The 19,416-nt window shown below is 42.3% G+C and overlaps 1 protein-coding gene across 1 annotated transcript in view; it reads right to left on the reverse strand.

The window, feature by feature from the left end:
- The window catches only part of macrod2 (mono-ADP ribosylhydrolase 2), a gene marked incomplete at its 3' end in the record, with an annotated part of 1,170,384 nt that overhangs the window by 1,008,674 nt on the left and 142,294 nt on the right, over window positions 1-19,416 (reverse strand). The window lies entirely within an intron of this gene.

The following is a 19,416-nucleotide window of genomic DNA, read 5'->3' on the forward strand; positions in this document are numbered from 1 at the left end:
GAAATGTAAAAATGCATTTGGCTCACAGCGATGACAAAATGTCTGCCTGGCTGTATTTCCAAGATGTACTGAGCTTTTTAACTAGGAGACGAGGGTGGAGATTATATTGTTCTTTAACATGCAGTGTCCCTCAGCCTCTCTGTGGCAGTCAGACAGACACACACACACAACACACACTCCTCTAACAACCCAGTCACACATAGACACACACACACACACACACTCCGTAGGCAATCAGTCTACAGAGCAACAGCTGCTTGAGGCTGGCGTTGGTCTTTCATGTGGTGAAGCCACCGTGTGTGATTTATATCAGACGGTGTGGTGAGATCTGGGCTCTCTCTGGGGGTTGATCCCAGGCTCACAGTGTGTGTGTGTGTGTGTGTGTGTGTGTGTGTGTGTGTGTGTGTGTGTGTGTGTGTGTGTGTGTGTGTGTGTGTGTATAATCTAATGACGAGCCACCATACGGAAAGAGGGTGTCACGATCCAGGCTCTGCTGTGGATGCCAGTCAATACAAAACATGGGACCGAGCAGAAAGACAGAGTGAGACAGAGAGAGAGACACAGAGAGACAGAGAAACAGAGAGAGCGAGAGAGAGAGAGAGACAGAGAGAGAGAGAGAGAGAGAGAGAGAGAAAGAGAGAGAGAGAGAGAGAGAGAGAGAGAGAGAGACAGAAAGAGAGACAAAGATAGAGAAACAGAGAGAGAGAGAGAGAGAGAGAGAGACAGACAGAAAGAGACAGAAAGAGAGACAAAGACAGAGAGACAGAGAGACAGCTCCATGTTTACATTAACAATAGCTGCTCATTCAGACAGGGGCCTCCTCACAAATACAGATATACATATACAAACAGACACATAAACATATAATATAATCACGTTAGTACACTTACCTACAGAGATGGAAAGACAAGTGCATGTGCAGCACATGGGGATGTATTAAACATAGTCCTCAGCCTGAAGTGTCCTCACTTGCACCAGCAAATAGCTAGCTTTTCTCGTGGCGCCGACTGGTAAGACACTTCAGGAGGGCGGTCACATGTGCTAGCAATGCAGAGGTCCTGAGTTCACGCCAGGTATGGGCCGAATCAGGAGGAAGTGGTATTCGCTAAGCAAGCAGCATGACGTCCTTTACACATGCATGCATGCACTCACATATAATGCAGTCATAAACTAAAATATATGAACTGACACATATCCACACAGTAATCCATACGGTCATTCATAAACACACCCATACAGTCTGAATACACTCAAGGCTCTAATTAAAGTAAGGGCAGCCGCTAGAAGCTGCAGAACTGATCCAAACCTTAAGTATACACTCACACTGGCCCTGTGGCCCCTACACTAAATATATCAGATCAACTGGAAATGAAAGTAAACAGCTGCTTTTAGAATGGTGTAATGCTTCTGAGTCGGTGTGGTCTCACATACAGTATGTGAATGTTGACAATAGTGCTCTGCTCTGCTCTGTCATTTGAATGTTACTTTGGATTCAATCTAATCTTGAATCTTGTGAGTGTTTGCAAATGCTTGGGAGCGAGAAAAAGCTTTTGTTGAATAAAAGCAAATGCGATAATGTAATCTGCAGATATGAACTCTTAACTCTTTACGTACTCACACTGCAAGTAGTTACTCTTAACGATAAGGTGTACAGTTTGTCAATGTACTGTATGCTCAAGTCTAGGGTAAAAGGGCGTTCTCTCACCCAATTCAAGTTTCAAATCAAACCATATAGCCACAAATTTATGCCAAGAGCTTTGATTGTTTTATTTCTTCAACTCCTCATTCACTCTGATTAATGAAATGGTTATGAATGGTTATGAACTGCGTAGCCTATGAATATCTATGAATTCCCTATGAACAGCATAGAAATGCCTATGAAACAGCAGGAGCGTGTTTCATACCTGAGTAGTGAGTACTGGGTCTCTATCCCTAGTCAGAATAAGAACCTATCCTAACTAATTTCAGAGTTGAGTTCTAGAACCTGACAGACTCCACAACGTTCTACAGATTAGATCAGATAGAATAAAAAGGCCAACTCCAGCACACTGATGATCTTGATGCTTCCTAACATTTAATAGCTCTTTGGTACGAATGTTTTACCCTTCATCAGGGTATTTATACAGATGAGATCACCCCCATTACATTAGCCAGGAAGCTTCACCTTTACCTTAGCTGGTCTCTAAAGTAACAGTGTGTTATTGATTGGTTTTCTAAGTAAATTAGCCTCATGTTCTCCTAACGACGTACAGATGTAGGATCTTAATTTGAGCCAACTTGCTATAGCAGGAAAATTATCCTTGAACAACAGAAACATGTGAATTATTATGTTGATTATAATTAATGAACATTTTTGTAGGGGTTCATACATTTTTCACTAGGGCAAATCAATTCTGAAATTTCAAAGTGGAAATTACAAGCCTTTTAAAAAATTCCCAGCAACTAAAGAGTGATCAAATTAAGATCCAACACATGAGGTATTTCTACCACTTAGAAGCACTGCTCTCTATATTCTATATGCTACCTAATAGAGATTTAAAGTGAAATGACATGCTAAACATGTCGTTGAATGGAATATAACTGCGAAAATATTCTCTAAAACCTTGAGTGATTCTCATGTGAGCGTAATTACTGTGTTTTTTGATTCAGCAAGTCCTGAGAAGAACCATCTCATTCTAGATAAAAATTATTCTGTCTCTAAAATCTGGGGCACAACGATAGATAGGCCAAAATGAAAGATGAACTAGAACTGAATCACTCTGCTATGGGACCTGACCCTGGTGACCTCCCGTGACCTTTCATGACCCTGCTCCCTACTTCACCCTTCCTGCTCCCAGCTCCTCACTCAGACCATCACTCAATCCCTCCCACCATCTCATTTATGTCAGATGGTCTCACTGAGGCCACCAAACAATACATGGCACTTCATATGACCCTTCTCTCCCACTCCCACCCATGATATTGAATCACTCACTTCACTAATATTTCTTATTTTACAACAGACAAAAAGGTTGAATACAGATGTATGCTGCCCCCCATAACCCCCATGCTAGCCCATTGTAATGTATTGTGTTGCTCAGACAGGCAGCAGACCATTTGCATTTCTTTAGATTATTAAGTTCATCACCAGTATCAGCGGCTGGGTTCAAATAGTATTTGAAATCATTTCAAATACTATGCCTGGTGCAATTGACCAATATACACTGAGTGTACAAAACATTAGGAACACATTCCTAATATTGAGTTGCACCCCCTTTTGCCCTCAGAACAGCCTCAATTCAATTCAAACCTACAAGGTGTCGAAAGCATTCCACAGGGATGCTGGCCCATGTTGACTCCAATGGTTCCCACAGTTGTGTCAAGTTGGCTGAATGTCCTTTGGGTGGTGGACCATTCTTGATATACACGGGAAACTGTTGATCGTGAAAAACCCAGCAGTGTTGCAGTTCTTGACACACTCAAACCGGTGCGCCTACTACCATACCTCGTTCAAAGGCACTTCAATATTTTGTCTTGCCCATTCACCCTCTGAATGGACACATACACAATCCAAGTCTCAATTGTCTCAAGGCTTAAAAATCCTTCTTTAACCTGTCTCCTCCCCTTCATCTACACTGATTGAAGTGGATTTAACAAGTAACATCAATAAGGGATTAAAGCTTTCACCTGGATTCACCTGGTCAGTCTATATTACACTGTGTTTTGTACACTCAGTGTAATATTCAAAAAATGGAAAATCTCTCCAACCTGGCACTCCAAGCAGGCTAAAGCAAACACTCAAAGGAATGTGAAAGATTTGAAATAGTATTTGAACCCGGGCCTGACCAATATGACCTCACTGTGACCAGGCCAGTAGCTGACCACTCAGGGACACCCATCACCATCACGACCATTACAGTGATGGAACTTACAAAAAACATTGACTGATCAAAGAGGTCAGGTCACATTCTGGTCAGGGAACAGAGGAGGTGAAAAATGAACACACACACAAATCAAATCTCATTTTATTAGTCACTTGCACAGTTTACAGCAGGTATAAAAGATGCAGCGAAATGCTTAGATGCTAGCTCCCTCAACAATTCAGTACATTAATCAATATCAATATTAACAATAAAATAGTTCAGTCAAAATAACAAGTATAAGTAATAGAAGAGGTAGTCTGCGTAGTAATAATGGACTGTATTACACTGTATTTACAATATAAAGTGGGTAGTGTCTTGGTCACGCAGTGAAATCAATAGAATATAACAGAACAGCAGCGTTGACCATGTGTGTGTGTGTGTGTGAGTGCTGAGGGCTTGTGTGTGCTTATCTGTGTGTGTTTATGGGTGCTTGTGTGTGTGTGTGTGTGTGTGTGTATGTAAGTTTGTGTGTAAGGGTTGGATGTGCAGATAGTCTCTAAGGTGCAAATAGTCTGCAGGTCTGTGCAGGGAGACAGCTAGGGTTGGCTGTTCATCAGTCTGATGGCTGGTGATAAAGCTGTCTCTGAGACCCGATGCTCCAGGTCCTTGACGATCTTTCGGGCCTTCCTCAGACACTGCCTGGTGTAGATGTCCTGGAGGGCAGGGAGCTTGCCCCCAGTGATGTATTGGGCCGTCCGCACCACCCTCTGTAGAGCCTTCCGGTTGCAGTTGCCGTACCAGGCGGTGATGCAGCCGATCAAGATACATTAGCAAGTAATATACTAGGTAGCGGTGGGAGGTTTGCCCTTCTCCTTAGTTTCACTAGAACAACGGCTCTCCTTCCTCTTCTCTTTTTGGAAGGGCTCGGCTCCTATGACGAATGGAACTGCTTCGGGTATCCAAACAAAGGATCAAGTTCTGGAATGTCAGATTTTTGGTGAGTAACTGCCAATTTGATGTCCAGAAGTGCTTGTCGACATAGGAAATAATACCAGAAACCAGGGGTGTCATGCACCCCAAAAATCTGAGGGGGCACAAAGTACATGAGGATGTACTTTGTGCCCCCTCAAACACCTGAAACAGCTTTTTCCTGCAATCTAGAGCCATACTCATCATGCTTTATTCTATATAACAATGTGTATTTTTCTGCATATCTAATCATACCTCTTGATCTGTCTGTATCCTTACAGGTGGTTCTTTATTAAATAATCTAAATATTATTCTCTGCATTTCTGCTAAAATATGGGTAAAAGATTTAAAGGAATTTGAGTCTTATTCAGTACATTTAGTTATTGCTTGCTGTTCTAAAGTCTACCAACCTTGCCAGCAGTCATGCCAGCTAAGATAGTTAGACAAGCTAGCAACTTTAACTTGATTGATAGTCTGAAAATGGCTTCTTGCTAGCTAGTTATGAGGTTGGGAGATTGGGAACCTATCTGGGCTAGCACCATGCAACCATCGTTGGCGCCATCTTCCCTTAATCTCTCTCTCACACACACACACACACACACTCTCACACACACAAACACACACACACACACACACACACACACACACAGGAGGTGAAAAATGACCACTGGTTTCAAGACAGGTCATGGGGCAGGGTCGCACACACACACGCATGCACGCACATGCACACACACAAACAAACACACACACAAACAAACACACACAGGAAACCTGTCCACAGTAAGGATACTTCAGGAGAAAGAAACAAACAGCGTGTGTGCGTGCGTGCGTGCGTGCATGCATGCGTGTGTGTGTGTGAGAGTGTGTGTGAGAGTGTGTGTGAGAGTGTGTGTGTGTGAGTGTGGCATAGTGCTTTCTGAACCATAAAAAAACGCCTTGGAGGATAATAATAATAATAATAATAATAATAATAATAAGCCATTTAGCAGACGCTTTTATCCAAAGCGACTTACAGTCATGCGTGCATACATTTTTGTGTATGGGTGGTCCCGGGGATCGAACCCACTACCTTGGCGTTACAAGCGCCGTATAATGCTTCACAAGTGAGCTCATACAGTACAGTAGGCATATTTTTCATTATTAATATCCAACTTCACAGTTATATACTTTTGAAATGCATTTCATATGTTGATTCTGTGACTATTAAAAATGTTATTTTTTTATTATTATTTTTTAGATTAGTTTTGCCTTATTTCAAGTAAGCCTGCAGCAAGTGGTCCAATATATCATAATAATGCAAAATGTTGCCTGAAAAATAATAATAGGCTTTAATTGTTATACTTTAAAAAATGCTTAATCCTCAAGTTAAAAAAATTTATAAAATGTCCTCTCAACTATACAAACTGTTCTTATGAAGTGTATTCAAATCCTCCTCTCCAAATATCCAACTTTATTTATTTAGACAATTATTCTCTGAAACATTCTAAAACCAAAATAAAAGCCCTCTCTTGATGAGGCATTCACATTGTGTGGTGAGGATGTGTGTATGTGTGTGTGTGTGTGTCTGCGTGTTTGCTTTCCCTGCACCCTTGTATCCTGTCCCAACATCTTGCACATCAAACACCAGCCTCTCATTTCATTTCTCCTCTTTTAAATGCAGAGTGTTGAGGTCAGGAGCCAAGCCCTGGGGCTGTTCTAGGCCTCCCACAATGCACTGCTGCCAAAGTTTGTGTGTGTTTTAGGGTTGAATAGCGGCAACCAGATTCAGGGATTTTTCTGCCATTAAAATTCTTGGGTGGGCCGGCTAAGCATGTTTTCGGGATGCCTAAGTCCAGACAGTGAAAATAAATAATTTGTATTTATTTACATGTTTCATTTACATTTTTGGGATGGAAAAGATAATGGACCTATATATTTTTTAATACTATAATCTTCTAGCAATCACCAAAATAAAAGCTAGACAGTCAGGGTGAATGGAAAATTCCAAAAACAATGAATGTAGCAGTATTGATTTTGTTATTATATTTTAACACATGGAAAAATGCATGGAATTGCAGGAAATTAGCTTTAAAACTGCAACATTTTCTCTCAGCTCTATGGCAAAATATGTAGAATGGCAGGAAATTAGCTTTAAAACTGCAAAAATGTATCTCAGCTACGTGGAGAAATGTGTAGAATTGCAGGAAATTGGCTTAAAAATTGGAAGATTTCTCTACACCACCAAGAATGTTATCTTATATTCAGCCGTGCCCATTGTCACACCCACTATCTAAGCCCCTTTTTAATCCAGAAAAAACCCTGGGGCTACCGAGATTTACCACCCAAACCCACTCCCTTTTCCCACGGTAAATAACTAAGAAAAAACTGTAAATTATATATTTTTTTAATTCTATGAACAGCATGACGTGAAATGCAACTGTTAAACTAAATTATATGCAATGTCTAAATCTGGCTTCTCTACAGCCTTTCCCCTGCTATCTGCATGATCAATCATCAATGCTCAGGGAGGGGACAGACAGTGCATCTCAGTTTGGAGCGCAGTTCACAATGCATGTATCATCTCATCATGGCAACTTTTTTTCTTGTGACAGAGAGGAATACATTTGCTGCAGCGTAACCTATGGTACAGTAATATAAGGACCGAATTCACGTCTAATTTACCCATCTCCATCTGGCTTCTGGGGTCACATTATTTTTGTGCTCTTGGTTATAACAGGCGATGAAATGATACAATGTATCAACATTGCTCGCTTCGCACACTGCTCCAATGTAACAAATGTATAAATCTAACAACAGAAGACTGATGAGGGTCTGGGTCTGCATCCCCGCTCGACATCACGGATCAATTCTACTTTTAAAAAACTGATGGAGGAATAGACGTGCATGAAGAGCGGACGGAGAGAAGCAGGTGTGCATACAACAGAATTCAACTGAATTTATAAACAAAACTGACTTTATAAATTCTTTATAACAGGCGCCAGCAGGTTCTTTAGATCGGTAGGGCTGGAAAGAAATTGGTAGTATCATATGAAACGGTACTACGGTATTCTAAAATGTTGGTATCATAAGTATCATGCCATACAGTGATATTACCGTGGTACCGGTATACCGTGCGACACTAAAATCCAGCAGCCAATAGAACTCACGGGAGTTTGAAAGAAGAGAGAATGTGCGATGGTGGTAGGCTATGGCAGTAATTTATTCAGACCCATAACCAGTCAATCTTCATGAAGAGAAGTGAAAGCCTTCTGCATCTAATTCTAGTCCTATATTATTCAAGGATGACATTCCAATGATGAAGATAAGGACAACAAAACGTATTTCATTTAACTGTTGAAAGAGGAGGTAGGCTAATACGCACATCATTAAGAGAAATATGCTGAAAGATACAGTATATATGCGTCAGCCTACTAATTATACACATTTAAAATAGTCCCTATTATAGGCCTATTTCAAAATGTAAATCAAATTCACTAGCCTTTAATGTCCTGCACCAGCATCGCATGTTCTCTCCCAGCTTCATGGTTTGAACGATGTGCGCAATTCCAGTCCATATAATACAATACAGTACAGTAATACAGTTCACACTCAAAAAGATTACTGGAGCTAGTTTCATTTATTTACCCAAGAGAGCATAGCTACATCTATGGGCTTTTATGTTTTTCTGTTGTGCGTAATGTGCGGTAGCCTAAATAAATGATCGTATTGGATAACGGCACAATCATTTGGCCTTTTTTGGCTTGGGTTTATAAAATGTCTTTAATATATGGCTCATCTAGCATCAGGCTTGAATTTTCATGCCGATCAAAGCTTTAATCCAGACATTTATATGATTTATATGCTTTAGAATGACACTTCCAGTTTGGGCAGGAAATGCAGTGTTACCCGGAAGAAAAGTTATTTATTCTCGGGATGGAACATTTGTAAAATATTGGGAAAATAGTCAACCCTATTGTGTGTCCTCCAAGACATCACCTCTCACCTAAACCTATTGGCGTCTCTACATCTGCTAGTGTACAACACATACTGAATGGTTGAAATGAGACAAACACCACAATTAACCGACTGCAGCAGGTCATAAAAGGCAGGATGTTTTGAGTTTAGAGACCGACACCATCTTAACAAGAAAAACCACAGCATCACTTGTGTCTTCGTTTGAAAGCCAGGACCTCAAATTGGATCCACGCTTATTCTTTCATTGCTTACTTTCTCCCACTTTTATCCTGTGACTTTGCTGTTCTCTGATCCCTGATATGGCCTCTGTTGGAAAAAGTACAATTCTGAGAGTACAAAAGGAGGAGTGAGAAATTTGAAATATGATGGCCACAGGCCAAAGAGTGATAGATCCATCAGAAAGGCCAGAGAGTGATAGATCCATCCGAATGAGTGATATGTATGGCTATATGGGTGTTGTGATGCCCTCTCCGCTCCATCAGTGAAAAGTATGGCTATATGGGTGTCGTGTTGCCCTCTCCGCTCCATCAGTGATATGTGTGCTGTATCTATAGAGGTTCTGTCCAGGACCGCTCAGTCTCTGCCCTGCTCCAGGGTTCCTCTAGGGATACCAAGCGGGGTGTTGGGGATAGCGAGGATGATCGGGAAAGAGAGAAGGTCCTCACCCTGGGGAGATGGAGAGGGACCCGACTCTGGCCCTAACCAAGGCCCCTGACTCTGGGGCAGCTCAGGGACATAGAGGTCATGTCTGGGCCTGGAGAGGTGAGGATAACACCCCTCTCAGTCTCCCCAGTCAGAGGCTACGGCCCTCCCTCCCTAGGTATAGGACCCTCTCTACCTGACTATGCAGGGTCAGAGCTAACCCTCTCTTTCCCCAACACCGTCTGTCTCCACAGTCAGTCCCCGGACCCTCTGCCTCTCCCCAGGCCCAGGGCCCTCTCCCGATGCCCCAATATAATCTCCCTGGATAGAGACTTGCTGTATAACTGTATATCCAAAAATAAGTATTCAATTGTGTACAATGGGGCTAAATTCAAAACAGAAGCAAGAGGATTCAGATGAACGTGTTTGTAGTTCCATTACTTGATGAAGGATACAATAATATGTCATGATAATATCTATATCTAATTGACTCTCCTCCACGGCCACCATTAATTCATGTCAGACCATTAAGTGGTTGAAATGATCTGGTAAGAGGTCCATACGTCTCTTTCATCACCCACACCGTGCCCTTTATGAGATCAACACACACACATACACAAGCATGCATGCACACTAACAAACACACACACACACATGCACGCACACACCATACAAACACACACACACACACACACACATATACTCTAGCCCATTCAGAACTTAATCGACCCTCTCCGCGGACACCATTTTCCCAGGAAGTCCGATGGTTGCCAGAGAATAATTATTTAATTCCTAAAGGTCCAGAGAGTACTAGCACGTCCATTAGCACACACAAACACACACACACACACACAAACACACACATAATGGGCTCTATGTTCGTCTACCATTAAGCCAACGCAATTGTCAAACGCACACTCGTTGGCAATTTCAGCCTGTTAAAGCCGGCGCTCTGCTATTTTCCAACCCTTGCGCCAGGATCGGTGATTTACCTGTCTTATATGAGCTCGCTTGCGCTGAGGTGGGAGGGATGACAATATCTGAGGTGTGTCCTTAAAAACATGTGCCAAAGTGCCAATTTCAGGCAGAGCTGATATATAAATCATGGCATGGTTTTTGACAGTGGAAGTGCAGCCTACCCAGCCATGATGCACAGACCCATATGCGCACGGAACAAAACAAGCGCATCTACTCACGACCGCTCATGCTGTAAACACAGTCCAGTTCAAAGTGAATGGCACAGATCCATATATGGCAATGGATATTTGCATATAGGCCTACTGCAGCTCTGATTGGTTATGCCGCACCGGTCTGTGTAGAGTATGGGCTGAGTCATGCCTGTCAATGCAATAGAATCCTACTCCAATGTGCTCTGCCTACAAGAACATCTCTTGCATAGTTCTTTTTATTTCGGTATGTTGCATTGAAAGTGGCTAATATTGCATTGATTCGATCACAATTCCCACAGTAAAGGGAAACATTGACGCGGGCTGATATTTATTCTGCGCGGCAGTCCCGGGGGAAGCTGTGTGCCGGTGCGCATCTTAGAGGGAACATTGCCGGTGACCCTCATATTTAGAAACATTTAAGTTATTTTCCTGTAACAATTGCTTGTTTTCCGTTTCATTTGATTAAGAAAACTATACTCCATTTGGCTTGTATCCATCCCCAGCCAGGTTACCAAAGACGCACTCCTCCAAACATATTCAAATTATTCAGTCCTTTCTCAACGGTAGGCCTAGGCTATATCTTGCTTATTGAGAACATACAATACAATTTACGGGAGCCTAGTATTGTTTATTTGAGGAGAAGTGCGATGCGTAAAGACATGTAGGCCTTTAGGCCTATTCGTTGAAGCCAATTCTAACAATGTTGACTGTCAACACTCCAAACATATTGAGCAAACACTGAACCATTTTTTTTACTGTTGTTATTACTCATCAGGGATTTGTCTGCCATTGTAATCCTTGGGCGGACCGCCTAAGCGTTTTTCGGGTCACCTAAGTCCAAACAGTGGGATGGAAAACCTCTTAAAGTCACAATGTTTTTGTTATAACGCCTTTATACCATTTTTAATGACATCACAATATATATATATTTTCCATATTCCATTTCTCATCATTCCCAACATTTGGATGTTGAAATGTATTTTCCCAATGTTCATTGTCAGCCATTTGCCAAGCTGATATGAGGCCTTTGATCCTCACCCAGGGAGAGTCATGACACAAGGCACACCTGTTAATTGAAATTAATTCCAGGTGACTACCTCATTACATTTTTACATTTACATTTTAGTCATTTAGCAGACGCTCTTATCCAGAGCGACTTACAGTTAGTGAGTGCATACATTTTCATACTGGTCCCCCGTGGGAAACGAACCCACAACCCTGGTGTTGCAAGCGCCATGCTCTACCAACTGAGCTACATGAAGCTGGTTGAGAGAATGCCAAGAGTGTGCAAAGCTGTCATCAAGGCAAAGGGTGGCTATTTGAAGAATCTCAAATATAAAATATATTTTGATTTGTTTAACACTTTTTTGGTTACTACATGATTCCATATGTGCTATTTCATATTTTTGATGTCTTCACTATTATTCTGCTTTGTAGAAAATAGTAAAAATAAAGAAAAACCCTTGAATGAGTAGGTGTTCTAAAACATTTGACCGGTAGTGTATGTAGTAAAGATAATGGACCTATATATTAATTATATAATCTTTGAGAACTCACAATCACCAAAATAAAAGCTAGAAAGTCAGGGAGAATTGAAAATTCCAAAAACAACCTGTTTATTCATCAAAACTCAGCTATTGCGCTCACAAATTCCTGCTGTGAAAATAGCACAAATATTTCTGACACACCCCGGACCAATAGTGGAACTGCCAGCGCTAAGATATACCATTATATACAGTGGGGAGAACAAGTATTTGATACACTGCCGATTTTGCAGGTTTTCCTACTTACAAAGCATGTAGAGGTCTGTAGTTTTTATCATAGGTACACTTCAACTGTGAGAGACGGAATCAAAAATCCTGAAAATCACATTGTATGATTTTTAAGTAATTAATTTGCATTTTATTGCATGACATAAGTATTTGATACATCCGAAAAGCAGAACTTAATATTTGGTACAGAAACCTTTGTTTGCAATTACAGAGATCATAAGTTTCCTGTAGGTCTTGACCAGGTTTGCACACACTGCAGCAGGGATTTTGTCCCACTCCTCCATACAGACCTTCTCCAGATCCTTCAGGTTTCGGGGCTGTCGCTGGGCAATACGGACTTTCAGCTCCCTCCAAAGATTTTCTATTGGGTTCAGGTCTGGAGACTGGCTAGGCCACTCCAGGACCTTGAGATGCTTCTTACGGAGCCACTCCTTAGTTGCCCTGGCTGTGTGTTTTGGGTCGTTGTCATGCTGGAAGACCCAGCCACGACCCATCTTCAATGCTCTTACTGAGGGACGGAGGTTGTTGGCCAAGATCTCGCGATACATGGCCCCATCCATCCTCCCCTCAATACGGTGCAGTCGTCCTGTCCCCTTTGCAGAAAAGCATCCCCAAAGAATGATGTTTCCACCTCAAAGGTTCACGGTTGGGATGGTGTTCTTGGGGTTGTACTCATCCTTCTTCTTCCTCCAAACACGGCGAGTGGAGTTTAGACCAAAAAGCTCTATTTTTGTCTCATCAGACCACATGACCTTCTCCCATTCCTCCTCTGGATCATCCAGATGGTCATTGGCAAACTTCAGACGGGCCTGGACATGCGCTGGCTTGAGCAGGGGGACCTTGCGTGCGCTGCAGGATTTTAATCCATGACGGCGTAGTGTGTTACTAATGGTTTTCTTTGAGACTGTGGTCCCAGCTCTCTTCAGGTCATTGACTAGGTCCTGCCGTGTAGTTCTGGGCTGATCCCTCACCTTCCTCATGATCATTGATGCCCCACAAGGTGAGATCTTGCATGGAGCCCCAGACCGAGGGTGATTGACCGTCATCTTGAACTTCTTCAATTTTCTAATAATTGCGCCAACAGTTGTTGCCTTCTCACCAAGCTGCTTGCCTATTGTCCTGTAGCCCATCCCAGCCTTGTGCAGGTCTACCATTTTATCCCTGATGTCCTTACACAGCTCTCTGGTCTTGGCCATTGTGGAGAGGTTGGAGTCTGTTTGATTGAGTGTGTGGACAGGTGTCTTTTATACAGGTAACGAGTTCAAATAGGTATGTGTTTGGGTAAAAATAACATTTTTGTTTTATTCTATAAACTACTGACAACATTTCTCCCAAATTCCAAATAAAAATATTGTCATTTAGAGCATTTCTTTGCAGAAAATGACAACTGGTCATAATAACAAAAAAAGTGTTGTCAGACCTCGAATAATGCAAAGAAAATAAGTTCATGTTCATTTTTAAACAACACAATACTCATGTTTTAACTTAGGAAGAGTTCAGAAATCAATATTTGGTGGAATAACCCTGATTTGTAATCACAGCTTTCATGCGTCTTGGCATGCTCTCCACCTTTCACATTGATGTTGGGTGACTTTATGCCACTCCTGGCGCAAACATTCAAGCAGCTTGGCTTTGTTTGATGGCTTGTGAAAATCCATCTTCCTCTTGATCACATTCCAGAAGTTTTCAATGGGGTTCAGGTCTGGAGATTGGGTTGGCCATGACAGGGTCTTGATCTGGTGGTCCTCCATCCACACCTTGATTGACCTGGCTGTGTGGCATGGCACATTGTCCTGCTGGAAAAACCAATCCTTAGAGTTGGGGAACAATGTCAGAGCAAAAGGAAGCAAGTTTTCTTCCAGGACGACCTTGTATGTGGCTTGATTTATGCGTCCTTCACAAAGACAAATCTGCCCGATTCCAGCCTTGCTGAAGCACCCCCATATCATCACCGATCCTCCTCCAAATTTCACAGTGGTTGCGAGACACTGTGGCTTGAAGGCCTCTCCAGGTCTCCGTCTAACCATTAGATGACCAGGTGTTGGGCAAAGCTGAAAATTGGACTCATCAGAGAAGATGACCTTACTCCAGTCCTCTACGGTCTTTTGCAAACCTCAGCCTGGCTCTTCTTTGCTTCTCATTGATGAAGGGCTTTTTTCTAGCTTTGCACGACTTCAGCCCTGCCCCTAGGAGCCTGTTTCGAACCGTCCTCGCCGTGCACTTCACCCTAGCTGCCGTTTGCCATTCTTTTTGTAGGTCACTTGATGTCATCCTACGGTTGTTGAGTGACATTCGAATGAGTTGGCGGTCATCCCGGTCAGTAGAGAGTCGTTTTCGCCCTCTGCCGGTCTGTAGCTTTGTTGTCCCCAATGTCTGCTGCTTGACCTTGTTCTTATGAACCGCAGTCTTTGAAATTTGAAGGATGGAAGCAACCTGACGCTCACTGTATCCCTCTGCCAGTAAAGCCAGAATTGAACCCTTCTTTTCCTCACTCAAAATCTTCCTTTTCAACTCTTTTGGCATGGTCAATAGTTACTTTTTTTATTAATATTACTTTTGAGGTACTATTAGCACTGTTTTTGCCATCCAGCTGGTCCTATTGCAAGAGGATAGTGATGACCACAGCAGTGGTTTTTATACTTTTCCTCATTAAATAAGATTTGGTTCATGTGATCACCTAATTAGTACCTAATTCAGTAGAATGGGGTGTGCCTGTGTTGGAATTCAACAGACACTGGAATGGAATGGCTGTCATACATGTAGAGATGCTGATTTAAGAAAAATGTGTAGTGGTCTCTTAATTTTTTCCACAGCTGTATATTATATACCATTGGTTTGTTAAAATAGAGTCCATAGACAGAGACAGACACACACACACACACACACACACACACTAACTAACTACCCCAGCAGATGATCAAGTCAGGGCCTCTCCTCTCTCTCCTCTTCATCTCTGTCAAGCAGAGCTCCAAATGTTACTACAGTATTTGCATGCCAATGGACCTCCATGATTGCGTCCCAAATGACACCCTATTGCCAATTTAGTGAACTACTTTGGACCAGGGCCCATATGGTTTTGGTCAAAAGTAGTACACTATATAGGGAATAGGGTGCCATTTAGGACGCACATCCACATCCATATTCATCTCCAGCTACAGTTGAAGTTGGATGTTTACATACGCCTTAGTCAAATACATTTCAAATCAGTTTTTCACAATTCCTGACATTTAATCCTAGTAAGAATTCACTGTTTTAGGTCAGTTAGGATCACCACTTTATTTTAAGAATGTGAAATGTCAGAATAATAGTAGAGAAAATGATTTATTTCAGCTTTTATTTATTTCATCACATTCCCAGTGGGTCAGAAGTTTACATACACTCAATTAGTATTTGGTAGCATTGCCTTTAAATTGTTTAACTTGGGTCAAACGTTTCAGGTAGCCTTCCACAAGCTTCCCACAATAGGTTGGGTGAATTTTGGCCCATTCCTCCTGACAGAGTTGGTGTAACTGAGTCAGGTTTGTAGGCCTCCTTGCTCGCACACGCTTTTTCAGTTCTGCCCACACATTTTCTATAGGATTGAGGTCAGGGCTTTGTGATGGCCACTCCAATACCTTGACATTGCTGTCCTTAAGCCATTTTGCCACAACTTTGGAAGTATGCTTGGGGTCATTGTCCATTTGGAAGACCCATTTGCGACCAAGCTTTAACTTCCTGACTGATGTCTTGAGATGTTGCTTCAATATATCCACATAATTTTCCTTCCTCATGATGCCATCTATTTTGTGAAGTGCACAATTATGTCGATATAGGACTCGTTTTACTGTGGATATAGATACTTTTGTACCTGTTTCCTCCAGCATCTTCACAAGGTCCTTTGCTGTTGTTCTGGGATTGATTTGCACTTTTCTCACCAAAGTACGTTCATCTCCAGGAGGCAGAACGCGTCTCCTTCCTGAGCGGTATGACGGCTGCGTGGTCCCATGGTGTTTATACTTGCGTACTATTGTTTGTACAGATGAACGTGGTACCTTCAGGCGTTTGGAAATTGCTCCCAAGGATGAACCAGACTTGTGGAGGTCTACAATTTTTCATCTGAGGTCTTGGCTGATTTCTTTTGTTTTTCCCATGATGTCAAGCAAAGAGGCACTGAGTTTGAAGGTAGGCCTTGAAATACATCCACAGGTACACCTCCAATTGACTCAAATGATGTTAATTAGCCTATCAGAAGCTTCTAAAGCCATGTCATCATTTTCTGGAATTTTCCAAGCTGTTTAAAGGCACAGTCAACTTAGTGTATGTACAATTCTGACCCACTGGAATTGTGATACAGTTAATTATAAATGAAATAATCTGTCTGTAAACAATTGTTGGAAAAATGACTTAGTAGATGTCCTAACCGACTTTCCAAAACTATAGTTTGTTAACAAGAAATTTGTGGAGTGGTTGAAAAACTAGTTTTAATGACTCCAACCTAAGTGTATGTAAACTTCCGACTTCAACTGTATATTATTTTCAGATGTTGACAGCCTAATCTAATGCAGAGTTGTAGCCCAGTTTGCTAACTTAATGCTTTATAACGTCCCAGTCATATCACAGCTGTCAGAAACAGCAAGGCCAGGCCAAGGTCGGGGGTTTGCGGTTGGTGTTGTCTTGTCTACACCTGTCATACTAACTTAACCTCGCACTGAGAAACACAGAAAAATGTGTATCGTAGTTAAACCAAGTTCATCATCAGTCACGACAGGAGAAATCCCACCCTGACACACACACGCACACACACACACACACACACACACACACACACACACACACACCCCACTCTGACCCTATAAGCACACTGCCTGTAGCTAGGTCAGAAAGCTATGCTGACGTGACTAACAAGCCTATGGGGAAATTATATAAATTACGCACTGTATTTCTGATCCTTCATGTTCTGTTCAGACATTCCTCCTCATAACCTCCAGCTAAAGAGATGGGCAAAGAAGATACAGTCGAATAATACCAGAGCAGGTTTGATGTTACCCTCTGTCAGTCTGACCATCAGTCTTCAGCCAAGCTGCAGACTACATCTCTGGAGGACACACACTCGTACACATACAAAGTTGCGCGTAGACAAACACACACAACACACACACATAAGTGCGTGTACACACACATTACACACACACAACACACACAAAACCACGCACACACACGTCCACAGGCCTTCACTCACAGAGAGAGAGACATGCATTCTCCACACCTCAACCCAAAAGCCATTCCCATTCTGCCCATAGTAGGGCCCTATAAAATCTGGTAGATGTTTTGCTTGATTCCGTATAGTTTTTTTCCCGGTTTTTGCTCTCAAAATCTCATTTGTTTTATAGAAAAACAACCAAATGTGATGTTCTAAGTCCACAATGCGTAAACCACATCAGGAGACCACTTTTGAGGTCTGGGAAATAATCTGCGATAACTTTATTTTGGGGTGTAGTTAGCCTTTAATTCCAGTGCACAACTAGCAAGAGGGTGTTGTTTAGCGGTGCTTCTTAGCGCATATGTGATGGTACCCTTTGCAAAATAATCATGATATCATTCTGCCAGGTAGGCATAGGCTACATGTTAGCTAACATTTAATTGAGAAGGTTTTTGGGAAAGCCTTTCCATCTACCAGAAGCCTTTTTATTAGCATAATCGCTAACGGCCAGGGGCGGTGTGTTCATTAGGGCGATATGGGCGACGCACTGCCAAACGGGAAAAGGAAGGGATTTTTTTTCTAATCAATTATATCACGGCAACAGTAGTTATCAGTGTTCTAATCTAGACGTCTGATCTGCCACTAAATGTCCAATCAGGCTAAAGTCGTGCTTCAAATGGCCCCGCCGTTTTGGGGCGATTTCAGTCAGGTTGAAAATCGACCCCAGAAGTCTCTCATAGACCCTCTTGTAAAATCTTTTTTTTTCAAATATCAGAGCTTTCAATACAATCTCTATGGGTTCCGGGAGGGCTTGCACTTACGCGCTTTCGTCATACGTAACATAACCATGAACATAACTAAGAAAAGAGCGGGTAGCAGCGTCAATCAATTCACGTACTACTGTCAAGATGGCTAGCGTTCAGTGCAACTCGATTGTCTATTTGAAAGAAGTTCCTTTTTGTCGGCGAACAAATCAAGATAAATTGGCAACGAAACAATTAGGACCTCCCAGACCAAATTTAATAATTCAACAGGTTTCTACTAAAGGGGGAAAGTCCTACACCCGAGGATTTTCCAAAAATTGGTACGAACGAAAAACCTGGCTAGCAGGCTGCGATGTAGCTAATGCAGTCTTCTGCTACCCCTGCTTACTCTTTCACCCTGAAGGCGGCACGGCAGACAGCACCGCTTGGACAGCGACTGGTGTAACGGACATGCACCATCTTTCAGAAAAGATTAAGAAACATGAGCTGTCAAAGACCCACATGGATAGCTGTTTGATATTGTCTGCTTTGGGGAGAGTGAACATTGCCACTCAACTGGATGAGGGATACAGGCTAGCTGTCCGCCGCCACAACGATGAGGTTAGCAAGAACCGCCACATCCTCAGCCGGCTAATCCAGTGTGTGAAGTTTTGCGGAGTGTTTGAGTTAGCTTTTGCGAGGCAAAGATGAAACTGAGGGCTCCACCAACCCTGGTATTTTTCTTGGACTTGTCAACTTTGTGGCACAATTAGATGAGGTGTTTGATGACCATCTTAAAAATGCTAAAGTTTTCAAGGGCACATCAAAGACCATTCAAAACGAGCTACTGGAGTGTATGCTAGCGGTCATGAGGGAACATATTGTGGAGGAGGTGAAGTCGGCGAACTTCGTAGCTATCCAAGCTGACGAGACCACGGACATTTCTACACAGACACAGCTGGTGCTTGTGCTGAGGTACATAGATAGCAAGAAGATTTAAATTTTTTCCTGGGGCTTTTTCACAAAATCATGCCCCACGTCGACATTCTGTACCAGAAGCTACAGAAGAAGGACATTGATGCTGTCTTCATCAAACGTGCCCTCGACAGCTTCACAAGCAGTGTGCAGGCCATAAGGTAAGATTAA

This window comes from Coregonus clupeaformis, chromosome 1 (genome assembly GCF_020615455.1).
Source record: "Coregonus clupeaformis isolate EN_2021a chromosome 1, ASM2061545v1, whole genome shotgun sequence".
Taxonomy (NCBI): Eukaryota; Metazoa; Chordata; class Actinopteri; order Salmoniformes; family Salmonidae; genus Coregonus; species Coregonus clupeaformis.